Source organism: Somniosus microcephalus, chromosome 4 (genome assembly GCF_052327205.1).
Source record: "Somniosus microcephalus isolate GS21.2 chromosome 4, FLI_Smic_1.0, whole genome shotgun sequence".
NCBI classification, from domain to species: Eukaryota; Metazoa; Chordata; class Chondrichthyes; order Squaliformes; family Somniosidae; genus Somniosus; species Somniosus microcephalus.
In genome coordinates, this window is record NC_140990.1 from 53,245,542 (window position 1) to 53,259,153 (window position 13,612).

The 13,612-nt window shown below is 52.6% G+C and overlaps 1 pseudogene; it reads left to right on the forward strand.

The window, feature by feature from the left end:
* The first annotated feature begins 332 nt into the window (after positions 1 to 332).
* Positions 333 to 13,612, forward strand: part of LOC147118888 (uncharacterized) — a 54,014-nt pseudogene continuing 40,734 nt past the window's right edge.

Below are 13,612 nucleotides of genomic sequence, written 5' to 3' on the forward strand. Positions count from 1 at the left end.
TCAGGGAAAGGCCCATGTGAGGTATTACCCAACCCATAGGAGTGAATCAGGGAAAGGCCCGTGTGAGGTCTTACCCCACCCATAGGGGTGAATCAGGGAAAGGCCCATGTGAGGTATTACCCCACCCATAGGAGTGAATGAGGGAAAGGCCCGTGTGAGGTATTACCCCACCCATAGGGGTGAATCAGGGAAAGGCCCATGTGAGGTATTACCCAACCCATAGGGGTGAATCAGGGAAAGGCCCATGTGAGGTATTACCCAACCCATAGGGGTGAATCAGGGAAAGGCCCACGTGAGGTATTACCCAACCCATAGGAGTGAATGAGGGAAAGGCCCACGTGAGGTATTACCCAACCCATAGGGGTGAATCAGGGAAAGGCCCACGTGAGGTATTACCCAACCCATAACTACAGCACAAAGAAGGAGCCAATGCCTGGCGTCGGGACAATGTTGCTCGGGATTAGCCCCGACAGGATGTAAAGAGTGTGGAAACGCAGTAATGTGCCCGCACCCAGTAGGGACTGGAGAACAGGCACAATGTGGATTCAATAAGACCACAAACTGCACTGTGGAAATCACACAGGCCTGATACGAGCCGACTCGTGCTGCATACCGAGGCAGAGGGGAATACTGTGTGACCACCAATGAACAGCAGGATCATTACCGACCTCTCGTATGCCCAATCTACAATGCAAGCCTTTGGTTTAACCCCCAAACCACCAGCGACAATTGGACACCAGCATTTAGTGTAGCAATATATAAGAGACCACAAGTGTCTATCAAGGCCACGGAAGAGATTAAAGGGGACCTGCGAAATGACATAATCCCCCGAAGGACCCGAAATCCCCAAACTCCCAGTGCAGCTAACTGGACTAAATGGTCAAACTGTCCCACAAGTTACAATGGGAGATTGAGAAAACTGGGAGGGACGTCGAAAACTTGGGCTCTGCCCCATGGTATGAAACTGTCTGGAATTGGGGATAAGTGTGCAAATACCCCCTTGGATAAGAACAGCATCTCACATACTGGTGTGCCTACAAGTGATAGTCCTGATGTACCCGATGTCAAGCTGGTGCCTCAAATGCAGGAGGCAAAAGGAAGAGAGACCAGCTCGAGCTATGAATACCAGTTGGAAGTGAGCAGTGTGGCCACGGGCCAAAAAGTGGGGGGGGGACTGAAAGGGGAAAAGTAAACAATATGGGGAGAATTAGTGTGGAGTAGTGTTGCATGACGGGGGCTTGGCTCTATACAGACAATGGTCAAGGAGAGCAGGGAGCAACATTTACCAGACAGAATCACAGGACGGAACCACAGGGTTGCAAATGCTGCAAGAAACTCAAAATGTTCTGGTCAACAGACGTGGCGAAAGAGCTGATGTTGCAAAATAACGTATCTGTGCAGAGGGGTAACCGCAACAGGAACCACATGACTTAGGCAGCTGACAATGGGTTGGGCCACAATAGACCTCGAGTTAACAATTCTCAGAATTAGGGCAAGGGTGCACTGACAGCCACCTGGTATTAACAGGAACTGCGACAAACCATGTTGTAACATCAAATGTTTTAGAAAAGAGGCAGGAACAATGTATAACGCACCATTTGGATGTATAAATATCTGACCACCGCTGTAACAATCTGGAGAAACTTGACTAAGACAGAAGCAGGCTGTCTCCCCACGCGTGCGAATAAAGACTGCTTGAGCTCTCGATATCAGACTTGTGTTGAATATTTAAAATTACTCCACAACAATCAGGACCTGAATATCATCGGCCTTTGCACATGGAAGGAGAAAGCAGCGATTGCAGCGCGGACAAACCACACACGAGTTCCGTGTGTGGGAAGGGATTTGTTTATCCAGCTCAGCTGCGGACACACCAGCTTGTTCACACTGATGAGAGACCGTTTAAATGTTCTGACTGTGGGAAGAGCTTTAAATGCTCCGGCGATCTGAAGCGACACCAGCGAGTTCACACGGATGAGAGGCCATTCACCTGCTCCATGTGTGGGAAGGGATTCGCTCTCTCATCCACCCTGCTGACACACCAGCTTGTTCACACTGATGAGAGACCCTTTACATGTTCTGACTGTGGGAGGAGCTTTAAATGCTCCGGCGATCTGAAGCGACACCAGCGAGCTCACACTGATGAGAGGCCATTCACCTGCTCCATGTGTGGGAAGGGATTCGCTCTCTCATCCACCCTGCTGACACACCAGCTTGTTCACACTGATGAGAGACCCTTTACATGTTCTGACTGTGGGAGGAGCTTTAAATGCTCCGGCGATCTGAAGCGACACGGGCGCCTCCACACTGGAGAGAGGCAGTTCACCTGCTCCATGTGTGGGAAGGGATTCGCTCTCTCATCCTCCCTGCTGGTACATCAGCAAACTCACATGGATGAGAGACCGTTTAGATGTTCAGAGTGTGGCAAGAGCTTCAAAATCTCCAATTACCTGAAGAGACACCAGTGCCTACACACTGGGGAGAAGCCGTTCACCTGCCCAGTGTGCGGGAAGGGATTCACTCAGTTACCCGCTCTGATGATACACCAGCGAGTTCACACTGGGGAGAGGCCGTTCACCTGCCACTTGTGTGGGAAGGGATTCACTCGGTCATCCCACCTGTTGAGACACCAGCGAGCTCACACTGGGGAGCGGCCGTTCACCTGCTCCGTGTGTGGGAAGGGATTCAGTCGGTCGTGCAACCTGCTGACACACCATCGAGTTCACACCGATGAGAGACCGTTTAAATGCTCGGAGTGTGGGAAGGGCTTTAAAAGGACCAGTAACCTGCTGAGACACCAGCGAGTTCACACTGCTCTGTAGTGCGGGGGAGTGAGATGTGAGACTGTAAGATTCGCAATTTTCAGCAAAAATCACGCAAGAAAACTGGATAAAATAAGACTGTTTATTGACCAAAGTAAGCTTGCACAGAAAAACCTTTGATAAAAGGGCATACAAAATGGCCGCCAGGCCCCGTGATCAGTTTATGAACCATTTTATTTCTGTTACTGCAAGCCAGACAGGCTTGTGGATTGAAGACAGTGAGCCCACGAAAGCCAGTCTCTGGGAACCGAAACTCAGAGCAACAGCATACATATTCAATGGATTATAAGTACAGGATGGGGCCCATCAAGATATGGGCGGACAATGTAAAAACACTTATACCCATTTATCGTACAAAGGAAAAACCGTTTAGCAGCCATCAAGGAAAATGTCCGGACCGATCAATATGCGAACCGAGCCACGGTGACAATGCAAAAGACATTGAAAGACATTATCGGCCAGGAAGGCCAGTTTAAGTTATCACCGGCTCCGTTACAAGACAAAGCGCCCCTGCAGAGATTTCTGCCCGCCAAAATTAATACAAAGACAGGACTATGATTTGGCGGGAGATAAGACTGTCCCAAAAGAGTATAACTATGGATTGAAAGTCCATCTAAGTTACTTCGGACTTCGGGTTACTTGAACAACTTCTTCTTCACTGCCACGGCTTCTTGTTGGGCGACTTCAGGCTTCCATTTCTTCAAGAACTTTCTTCTACGAGGAACGAACGAAGGGCGGACGGTGCCCGGATCGGCGCCTCTTCCACTTCGGCAGATCGATGAAAACGTTTTCGTTTTTTTTTTAAAGACGGACGGTTTCGGTAAAAGGACAACGTGGTCGGTGTTCAGCCAAACAAGGCTCGGCCACGACGAGAAGACGACGAGGGTGGCCCGGGTACTGGGGTCGGGAGATCATCGACGACCCAGGCCGACGGAGAAGAAACCCTCTGGAGAACCGGCGATCGATGCCACAAGATTCTCCCAAGTGCATAGCCTGCATCTGGGTCTGCTCCATGAACCCAAATTGACTTAGTGGATCTCAACCTTAACGAGCGCTCATCGAGGCTGGGTCTACCCCACCGCCTCGAGGGAGGTGAGAATATCGACTGCGCCAGAAGTTTCCAAATCCACGTGACGACGGAAAGCGGTGCCAAAAAGGCTGCGAACCCCCTTTCTCGCGATTTCGAGAGTGGTGAGCATGATCCCAAGTTCCCCAGGTCGAAACTTAGTTTAGGTATAGGGGAGGGAGTTAAGGGAAATCGTAATGTGTTTCCCCTTTTTCGATGTGCCGTGTGTTCCCCATTTCCATAGAGTCAAGTTCATAAATTTGTGCATGATTGTAGTAACTTTAATCTGTGCCTATGACATGTATTTTGTAATGCTTCAAACTGTTTAAAAATAAAAGCATCCATTTCGTGCTATTCAACCTGGTCTATTGAGTTCTTTCTCTGCACTACTGTTCTCTGCACCTAAGTCCAAGGTCTAGAACCGTAGGGGGGAGTGGGTCGAACCACTCAAGGGTAATTATTGCACGAAGCCTGGCAGGAGACCAGAAAGAGCAAGAGAAACCCCCTACAGAAATGGCGACCGCGGCAGGACCTTGGCAGCAGGAAAGTAGTGTGTTAGATCAAGATCTGAATAAACGAAATGTGATGGATGAAAGAATAGCAGATTATGTTTTCGGAAAAGTCAACCTCACAAAACAATGGATATCTGATCTACTAAGGGATAGGCGCCCGCTAGACGCAGCCATCAAGTGGACAGCGGGTAGAGAGCATAAGAAATCTGTAGAAAAGGCGGTCTGGCTGATGTGCTACAAGAAGCAAGTCCAGCTTTTGGACCAGGTAGTTGCAGCACAGACAGTCCAGATCAACGGCTTGCTTAAAGGCGTGGAGGAAAAGGTTGCGGGAGGTCAAAAACTGATTGAATCGCTTGACGCGCTGAACCAGGAACGCCGCTCTGTAATTCGCTGCCACGAAACCCGGGTAGAATATTTAAAATGTCAGGTCGTTGAGGCCAAGGCCAGTGAAGGTAGAATGAGAGAGAGGTGTTCCCGTCTAGCCAAACAAGTAGATGCCCAAGAGGAAAAGCTCCTGGGAGCCAGGGCAGCATATAAAATGGCCATGGAGGATAGATCTGAGAACACCGACCACAGCACTTGCCGCCGGGAGCTAGAGGACCTGAGAAAGGCCCTAGCGAAGGCAAACGGGTTGGTGTGTCTCATAAATCCACCAGCGAGTCAGCTGTTGCTAGCCAAGGAATCCAAAAGACCGATTCCACAAGAGGCAGTTGGGGTACCAACCCCCGAACCTTCTGCGCCTCCTGCCTATGAGGAGTCTTGGACTCCGGGACAGGAGACGGAGACGGTAGAGGAAGAGAGCCCTGAGGTAGAGCAACCCCAGACAGTAGAGTCGGGGTCGGCGCCAATGTGTCCAACGAGACACCGGAGGATCGGTCCAAATGAAGAAAATGGCGTTGACGGACCCCTTGAGAGTCAGATCATAATGCCTCATAGCGCACGACAGCTAAGAGAGATGATAAGTCACATCCCAAAACTCTCCGAGTCAGGAGATCCCTCCGTGCATTTCAGGGACGTGGAGCAGACCGCAGCAGTCAATGACTGCGACGGGGTTGAACAGTCTAAAATGCTGCTGTTCTCCCTGGACAGTTCGCTCCTCCAGTGTCTCCCTGACGAGAGCAAGAGAGGGCACAGGGACTATGAGTTGCTACGGGATGAGATTCTGGAGATCATGGGAGAGGGGGACGGAACTCCGTTCCTCCGTTTAGAAAAGACAGTGCAGCTAGAGGGAGAACCCCCACGGGTTTTCGCCGACAGGTTGTGGCCAGTGTATCGGCGCAGCTGCCCGGGCAGGCCGGCCCGGGCCGGGCTGGATGGCGAACAAAGGGCTCACTGGCTTCGGTGCCTGGTAGCAGGTTGCCTGCCAGTAGTGAAGGAACAGGCCAAAGCATGGTTTGACCCCACTAACGCCCGCTCCACGGAGGAAGTAGTACTAGATCAGCTCACGATCAGTTATAGAAACAACAAGGGCAAGAAAACGCCTGTTGTGAAAGGAAAGGTGCATGAGGTGAGACCCGCAGCCTCTGCTAAAAAGGAATGGCGTCAGGAGGGAAATCGCCATCCCCAAGCAAATGGCAGTTGTTACGGGTGTGGGAAGGAGGGTCATTGGCGCAAGGACTGTAGGAATCCTTGGAAGGATAAGAGGGAGAGAGCGTTCGCCGCAGCCCAAGATCGAGCCCAAGCCCGAGTCGCCAATGGCCCGAGAGTTTCCCCAACACCAGCACAACCACAAGTGCAGGCCGCTGCCCCAACACCAGTCCAGAACCCAACCGTAGCCTTTGCCCCGAATGAAGGGGGTGGTGCGGTTGTGGACCCCGCTGCGATCGAGTCAGTCTTGGAGACTATGCGGTCTCTGATGACCTGGCAGGGGAAGGTAGCGGTTGCTAACAGCCCTATCGCCCCCGAGACCCCAGCCGAAACACCTAAATGACTGACGCCCGCGCAGCCCATCTACTTGTGTCCGCTCCGCTATGACGCTTGGAGAAGACCTGTGGTGGAGATGGAGGTGGAGAAACAAAGGGGTAGTTACCTGTTGGATATGGGAGCTTCGTGTACCTTGATCCACACGGACAAACCTTTTGCCTCACCTCTGTCCGCCCAGGCTCCATATTTAGTAGCGGGTTTCACAGGTAGAGCACAGGCTGGCGCGCACTCCCTCCCGCTCTCCATTCAGTTGGGAGCGCTCCACACCACATGGACGTGCATCCTATTGAAGTGGAAAGAGGGGGGGGGGAAAGGCATCCTCGGGGCTGATTTCTTGGTGGAACACGGGATCCTCGTGGACCTGAGAAATCACTGTCTCTGGGGAGCCGAGGGCGGTTTAGGTAAGGTAGTCGTAATCCCGGGGAAGGAAGAAAAGGGGGCCCTGTGCACTATGAAGCCATCAGGAGGTTACGATCTCGAGCTCATGATAACAAACGTCCCAACAGACTTGCAGGCGAGTGTGTCAGAAAATCTGACCGCGTTCGCCACCCACAAGCACGACTGCGGGAGAGTCACTGGGTTCGAAGTCAGCGTAGACGGGGACCCCATGATCCGACCCCAAAAGCAGTATAATTTCCCCAAGGAGGCAGAACCCGACATGGAGACAGCAATATCTTCATTGGTACAGCAGTGCGTATTGAGGACGATAGCCACCCACGTGAACTCCCCATTATGGCCGGTAAAGAAACCGGACAATTCGTGGAGAGCCACGGTGGACTATAGAGTCCTCAATAGTAATATCCCAGCCTGCGCGCCCACGGTAGCAGCAGTTGCAGACTTAATAGGGAGTATTCCAGCATCGGCGACCACATTCACGGTGCTGGACATCTCGAACGGTTTTTGGTCCATTCCGCTGCGGCGGGAGGACCAGTACAAGTTTGCCTTTACTTTCAAAGGGCAACAGTACACCTGGAACTGCTTACCACAGGGTTTTCACAACAGCCCCAGCATTTTCCATCAGTGTATGGCGGGGAGTTTGAAAGAGTTCAGCCAGCCCAACCAGATAGTGCAGTATGTGGACGACTTACTCCTGTTCACAGATACAAGGGAGCAGCACGGCCCACTGTTAGCCGAATTGTTGGAACTGTTAGAAAGGAAGGGTTTCAAAGTAAACCCAAAGAAAGCCCAGATCGGCCAGCAGGAAGTTAAATTCCTGGGTCTGGCCATCCGCGCTGGGGAAAGAGCCATAGATAAGGCCAGACGGGAATCTATACAAGATCTGCCGATTCCCAACACAGTAACGGGAGTAAGGTCCTTTTTGGGATTGACCGGGTACTGCAGAGATTTCATCGAGGACTATGCTGCCACAGCGGCCCCGCTACTTTGACTCTTACACAAGGGAGTCGAGTGGTCTTGGGACGAGGGGTGCCAGGCAGCATTCGAGAAGTTGAAAAGAGATCTGCAGACCGCGCCAGCCCTAGGGGCCATAGATGGGGGAGAGGAGTTCTTTCTGGAGGTAGCCGCTAGTGGGGACAGCCTGAGCGCAGTACTGCTCCAAGAGCGGCACGGCAAGCTAAGACCAGTAGTTTATTCCTCCAGGGTGCTCACGGATGTGGAGAGGAGTTTCTCCAATTGCGAACGGCATCTCCTGGCCACGCACTGGGCTGTGAACAGATCAGTGATCTTCACAGGGACCTCTCCCATTACGCTCCTCACCCATCACACCCCCACGAAGATGCTTCTGGACGGGAGGATTAAGGATGGGACCGTAAGCAGCGCTCGGATTGCGCGCTGGACCCTCCTCCTTTCCCAGATGGATCTCAAAGTTAAAGGCCTCTGCGCGCCAAGGCTCGCAGCCAATATGGCATATCCCGGGACAGCCCATCAATGTTCCGTAGAAGGGGTATGGGAAGTTAACATAGGTTTACGGGCCGGGATACATCCCACGGGCCGCGAGATCTACGTAGACGGTTCTAGCACTGTAGCTGACGGCAAGCGACTCACAGGGTGTGGAGTTTATGACCCTGCGGCAAACATTGCCCTGGCAATTAAGCTCCCCAGCACTATGAGCGCGCAGCAGGCTGAACTGTCCGCGGTGGCGTACGTGGTTACCCACCCCGAGATTTTCCCAACCCCATACACGATTTGCTCAGACAGCATGTTCACGTGCAATTCGTGTACGGAGTACCTCGCCATCTGGTCCCGACGCGGGTACACCTCCGCGGACGGGCGGCCTTTAACAGTTAAGCCCTTGCTGGAGAAGATCCTAGCAGCTGTGGGGGAGAAAGGAGAGGTGTTCATCCATAAGGTGAAGGCTCACTCCATTACAGAACCCCGCAGTCAGGGCAACCAGCAGGCGGATGCGCTAGCCAGGGAGGGTGCCCGCAGCGGCATTCTCTGGGACCCATACGAACCCGGACCCGTGGCGGCGATCCAAGGCAGGGAGGGAATTCCCGGGAACACAGGGGTGACACCGCCCCCAGACCTAAAGACCGTCCAAACCCTGGATCCCGCCCTAAAAGCAATCCTAAAAGCCATCACAGAGGGCAAACAGGTAGAAGGTCCATACAGTACGGCAGCCCTCACAGTCAAAGAAGGTATGCTGTTCCGAAAGGAGCAGTGGGTTGTGCCGCAGCAGCACCGAAGGGAATTCCTGCAATTGGCCCACGAGGGTCCAGGAGCGGGACACCCCGGACCTGAGGTCACCTGGCAATGGGTGGAACAGGCGGGATGGTGGCCGGGACTTCGGGACGATGTCCGCGAGTTCTGCGCAAGCTGTCTTGTGTGTGCTGCTAACAACCCAGACCCCCACAAAAGGAAGGTGCCCATGGGGCACATCAGGAGGGTAGAGGGACCATGGCAGTCGATTCAGGTCGACTACATAGGGCCCCTGCCCGCCGCCCAGGGAGGCTATAAGTACTGCCTTGTCCTGGTAGATGTGTTCACCAAATGGGTAGAAGCCTTCCCGTGCAGAACAGCTACGGCACTGGGTACTGCTAAGATCTTGATTCGGGAAGTGTTCTCACGGTGGGGACTCCCCCGTTTTGTAGAGTCCGACCAAGGGAGTCAGTTCACCGGTCAAGTAATGCAGAACGCCCTCAGGCTCTTGGGCATTGAGGGAAAGTGGCACGTAGCATACAATCCCCAGTCATCCGGGATTGTTGAGCGTATGAATCGGACCCTCAAGGAAAAGCTGAGGAAAGAGACAATGGGCTCGCCCCAGAAATGGGCGGAGGTCCTGCCTTTAGTCCTCATGGGGATCCGAGCCAGCCAGTCCAAAAGCACGGGGTATTCCCCGCACGAGTTAATGACTGGAAGGATCATGCGAACACCCACCCATGTGCTAGCCCCGGTGCTCACTGAGGGCCAGCTCCGAGAGGTGAAACGGGACAAATTCGCCCAAACCCTCTTGGAGCGCCTGAGACAGATTTATGGGCAGGCGGCTGGGAACATGGGAAGACAGCACCAGGGAAATAAACTGTTGTTGGAACTTCGGAAACAACAAGAGTGGGTAGTCGGGGACCAGGTCATGGTCCGAAACTACGCCAGGGTAGGGAGTTTTGAACCACTGTACATGGGGCCATACAGCATTGTAGACAAAGCCAGCCCCATGGTTTATGCAGTGAAGACGCCCCGACGTACCAAATGGTTTCACATCAACCAGTGTAAACTGTTTAAACCGGGTACACCAGGGCCACCAAAGGGGACCAGGTCTGAGAACAAAGATCCTCAGCCTGTAACAGAGTCACAGACCACACAGGCTGGAGCAGTAGCCTGCGTGAAGGGAGAGGCCATCCCATTGGAGTGGGAGGTCTCATCTTTTGAATGGGATTTAGGCAGGGGAGAGCCCGAACAGCTCAACCTCGCTTTAGACCCAATCACGGAGAAGGAAGAGTCAGAGGACGGCAGTCCCGCCCTCGACTCAAGCTTGGGGGAGGTAGGGAGTGGGGGTGGAGACTCGTTACCTGTAGGGACAGGTGAGGTGGAGTCAGAAGCCACAGATCCCGACCCCGGGGGGGCGGAGCCTGAGGAAGGGGAGCTGGAGCCGGCAGCTGTGGAGGAACCACAGGCTGTGACGGTAACAGTCACGACCCCAGGTCCATCGGCCCTGGGAGCCCAACCCAAAGCAGCCCCTCGTAGGTCAGCTCGAGCGCCCCAGCCCAGAAAATTTTGGCCAGATTCTCCCCATCCTCCCCAACCACGGTTTAAAGCAGCCCCAGGAAGACATGATCCCCGTTCAGCAGCGACAGGCTGCGGGGGATCAAGGCCAAAGATCAATGCAGCCCCACCGCAGGGTGTGGCACACGACAGACCTCACAGGGATTCGGAAAGCCGCCCCACGGAGGGCGGCGCTGTACATAAGTTAAGATAGGTAATTATGGTCATAGTTTAAGGAATGTAAAGTATATGGTGTTAAGAGTACAATTTTGAAGTCTGCCCGGTATGTGTGTTTGTTAGGGAGCGGGGTCCAGGAACCCGCGCGTCCAATTAATTTAGGCCAGCACCTATCGGGAGCCCGGCTACATCATTTTGTTGGTTACAGAAACCTGGGATACGATGGAAAGGATTGTCGTCGCGTTCATGGCGATCGGGTGCGGGTGGGCCTACCGAGGCCGCACCAAGGACGTCATCATTTTCGGGTGCTCCGGGGACACGGCCCCCATCGCAACGGATGGGACGGGGGAGCGAGAGGTAGAGGAAACCGCCACCTACTTCCACCAAGGGAGATGGCCAGGTTGGCTGGGAACGAATTCTACGGAATATTCCAGCAATTTCGGTTTTGCCTACCAAGAGACTTCATTAACGTGCCCTCGAGTGAGGATCCTAGCGCCCAGAGTCAGCGTCACCGTGGGAAAGAGGATTTGTCTGGTGTGCAATGGGAACGTACCACCAAGGCGATGGTGGTGGCTACGAAAGCTGGGAAAGGACATGAGAAACTCTACGGTCGAGTGGGAGCGACTGGGTAATAATACCCATCGGACTATTACGGGAACTCACGGACAATTACGTGTGTGTTGGGACAAATGGTGGGAACCGGATGAGGGAATATATGTCTGTATGTGGGGTTCGAGACGCGTCTGCCCCAAGGGCGTGTCCATCTTCTTCCAGAGGCAGTGGCAGGATGAAGGGAAGGGGATGAGATGGGATGTTAGCACTCGAGCGTGCGGAGCCCCATACTCCCCTGTTCCGGTGAACGCCACTGAACTCATCACCCGCCCACGCAAGCCCCTGCCCACGCTTCCGGTAGCACTAGCCCAGAAAGGAGGGTGCCCAACCACCACCAGGGGACCCGGGAACGGTTTAGTATTGGTACCCACCGGTCAGGTGCTGTACCAAGGGGTACACTACGCGGTGGCCTCAGTGATTTTAAATCTCACTGAGGTAAGATTGCCGGAGTGGTGTCCCAAAGAAACGGAACAATTATACCAGGTCCTGTTAACAAGTATGTTTAGACAATTTTACGAATTTGACTTTGCCGACATCGACAGAGACAAATTATACACCACACCGCCAGAAGTTTTGGATCGAGTCGGGAGGCAAAGAAGGGGTACTGTAAATGACATATTCACTGCTTTTAATACCGGGACATCTGTTGTCAACGCTCTAGATAACGTGGAACTGCAGACACAGATCAACGGTTTAAAAGCCCAGTTAAGGAACATATTGACAGACGAAAACAAGGTCGTGGGTTCTGAGTTGCATGAGGACCAGGCCATGACACTACACTTTAAGGACATAATTGCTGAGCTGGAGAAACACGCGAGAACGGTAAATGCACTCATTAAGGAGGATCGGAATGCGTCCGATCAAGCTGCGCAAAACGAGGCCTGTGTGCTGTACGGGGCGTGGTTATTGGGCGAGGGCCGCAGTAATCTTGAGGATTTAAAACAGGGTTTGGTCCCGTCCTGGATCAGCAACAAGCACTTGCAAGCGCTCCACCCTTTTGAGAATGCATTAAGCCCGTGCCAGCTCAGACTAGCCGCAGAAGCATACCCAGTTCCAGTGGACTGCGGACATTCGAATCACACTATTATGGGAATAGTAGTAAGAATGCCGGTGTTGGGTCCCGCAGCAAAGCCCGCCCCGGTATACAGAGTAGAGAACATTGGAGTCATTCAGGGGGGCGCACACATTCGTTACGCAGTGGTCCCGCCTTACGTCATCAGATGGGAGCGTATGATGACAGGCACCGACCTCTCGGGATGTCGGAGCCGGGGAGCACACATCATCCTGTGTCCCCAGCACTTGAATGCCTTTTTGAAACCACAGTGCGGGTTCAGAACCGCTAGCGCGAAGCCGGTGAATTGCACCATGGAGGCAATGGCAGAGGACCATGTGCCCCCACAGGTAGCATATATCGGGGGTGGGACATACTGCGTCACCACTGCAGCGCCTCAGTACCGATATGGACAACACGAGTGGTGTTCGGTCGGTGATAGCAGTTTCTGTTTCAAACCCAGGGCCGAGGTTCAAGTGGCACAACAACGAATTGTTCCCATTCCTGCGCCCTCCACTGTACACATCACTATCAAAGAGAATTTCACAGACTTACAACGATTTGTCGCGCATTTTGGTTATGTCATTCCCCCTCTTCCCGAACACCTCACCAAGGTTTTAAAAGCCGTTATAGTTTCGCAGAAACATTTCTATACACTGGAGCAGAAGACTTTAGAGATAGGAAAAGACATATTGGACATAACCATCCCACCATGGTGGGACTTGTTCACCAACATAGAGGTCCCCGCCTGGATTAGAATAGCATCCCATATCCTAGTAGTATGTCAGGTTTTGATTGTGATATTTTTGCTCTTCGTGCATTGCAAAAGAGGCAAACGCCTCCAGAGGCACGAGAACACAGGAGAATGGAGAGAATGCTATGTGCAGATGGGGGAAGCAGATACCCCACTCTAAGCTGCTAGTATAAGATTAAGCGTCCCTCCATTTAAAAATTTTTTTTTTTTTTGATTGTTTTGGGTTATAAGGAAATAAGTATGGTTATGTTATTAGTTGTTAGTAAGTTTTTTGGATTAATAAAAGATGCATGCAGATGGCGCAAAAGGGTATCAACCCCTGCCCATCTGACAGGTGAAGATGTTATAGTTTAAGTTTTGCTGTCTATGATTCCAAATGTGCATGAGGTAATTTTCATTTTCTCCGGAAATGGGAACTGCATGTGTCGTGAGGGGCATAGATAGTTAAGTGCCAGGAATGTTTGGATGTGGGGAATCAGGGAAAATTTGCTCATCAAGGATTATTGATACTTTAAGCAAGCTATCAGTATCACAGGG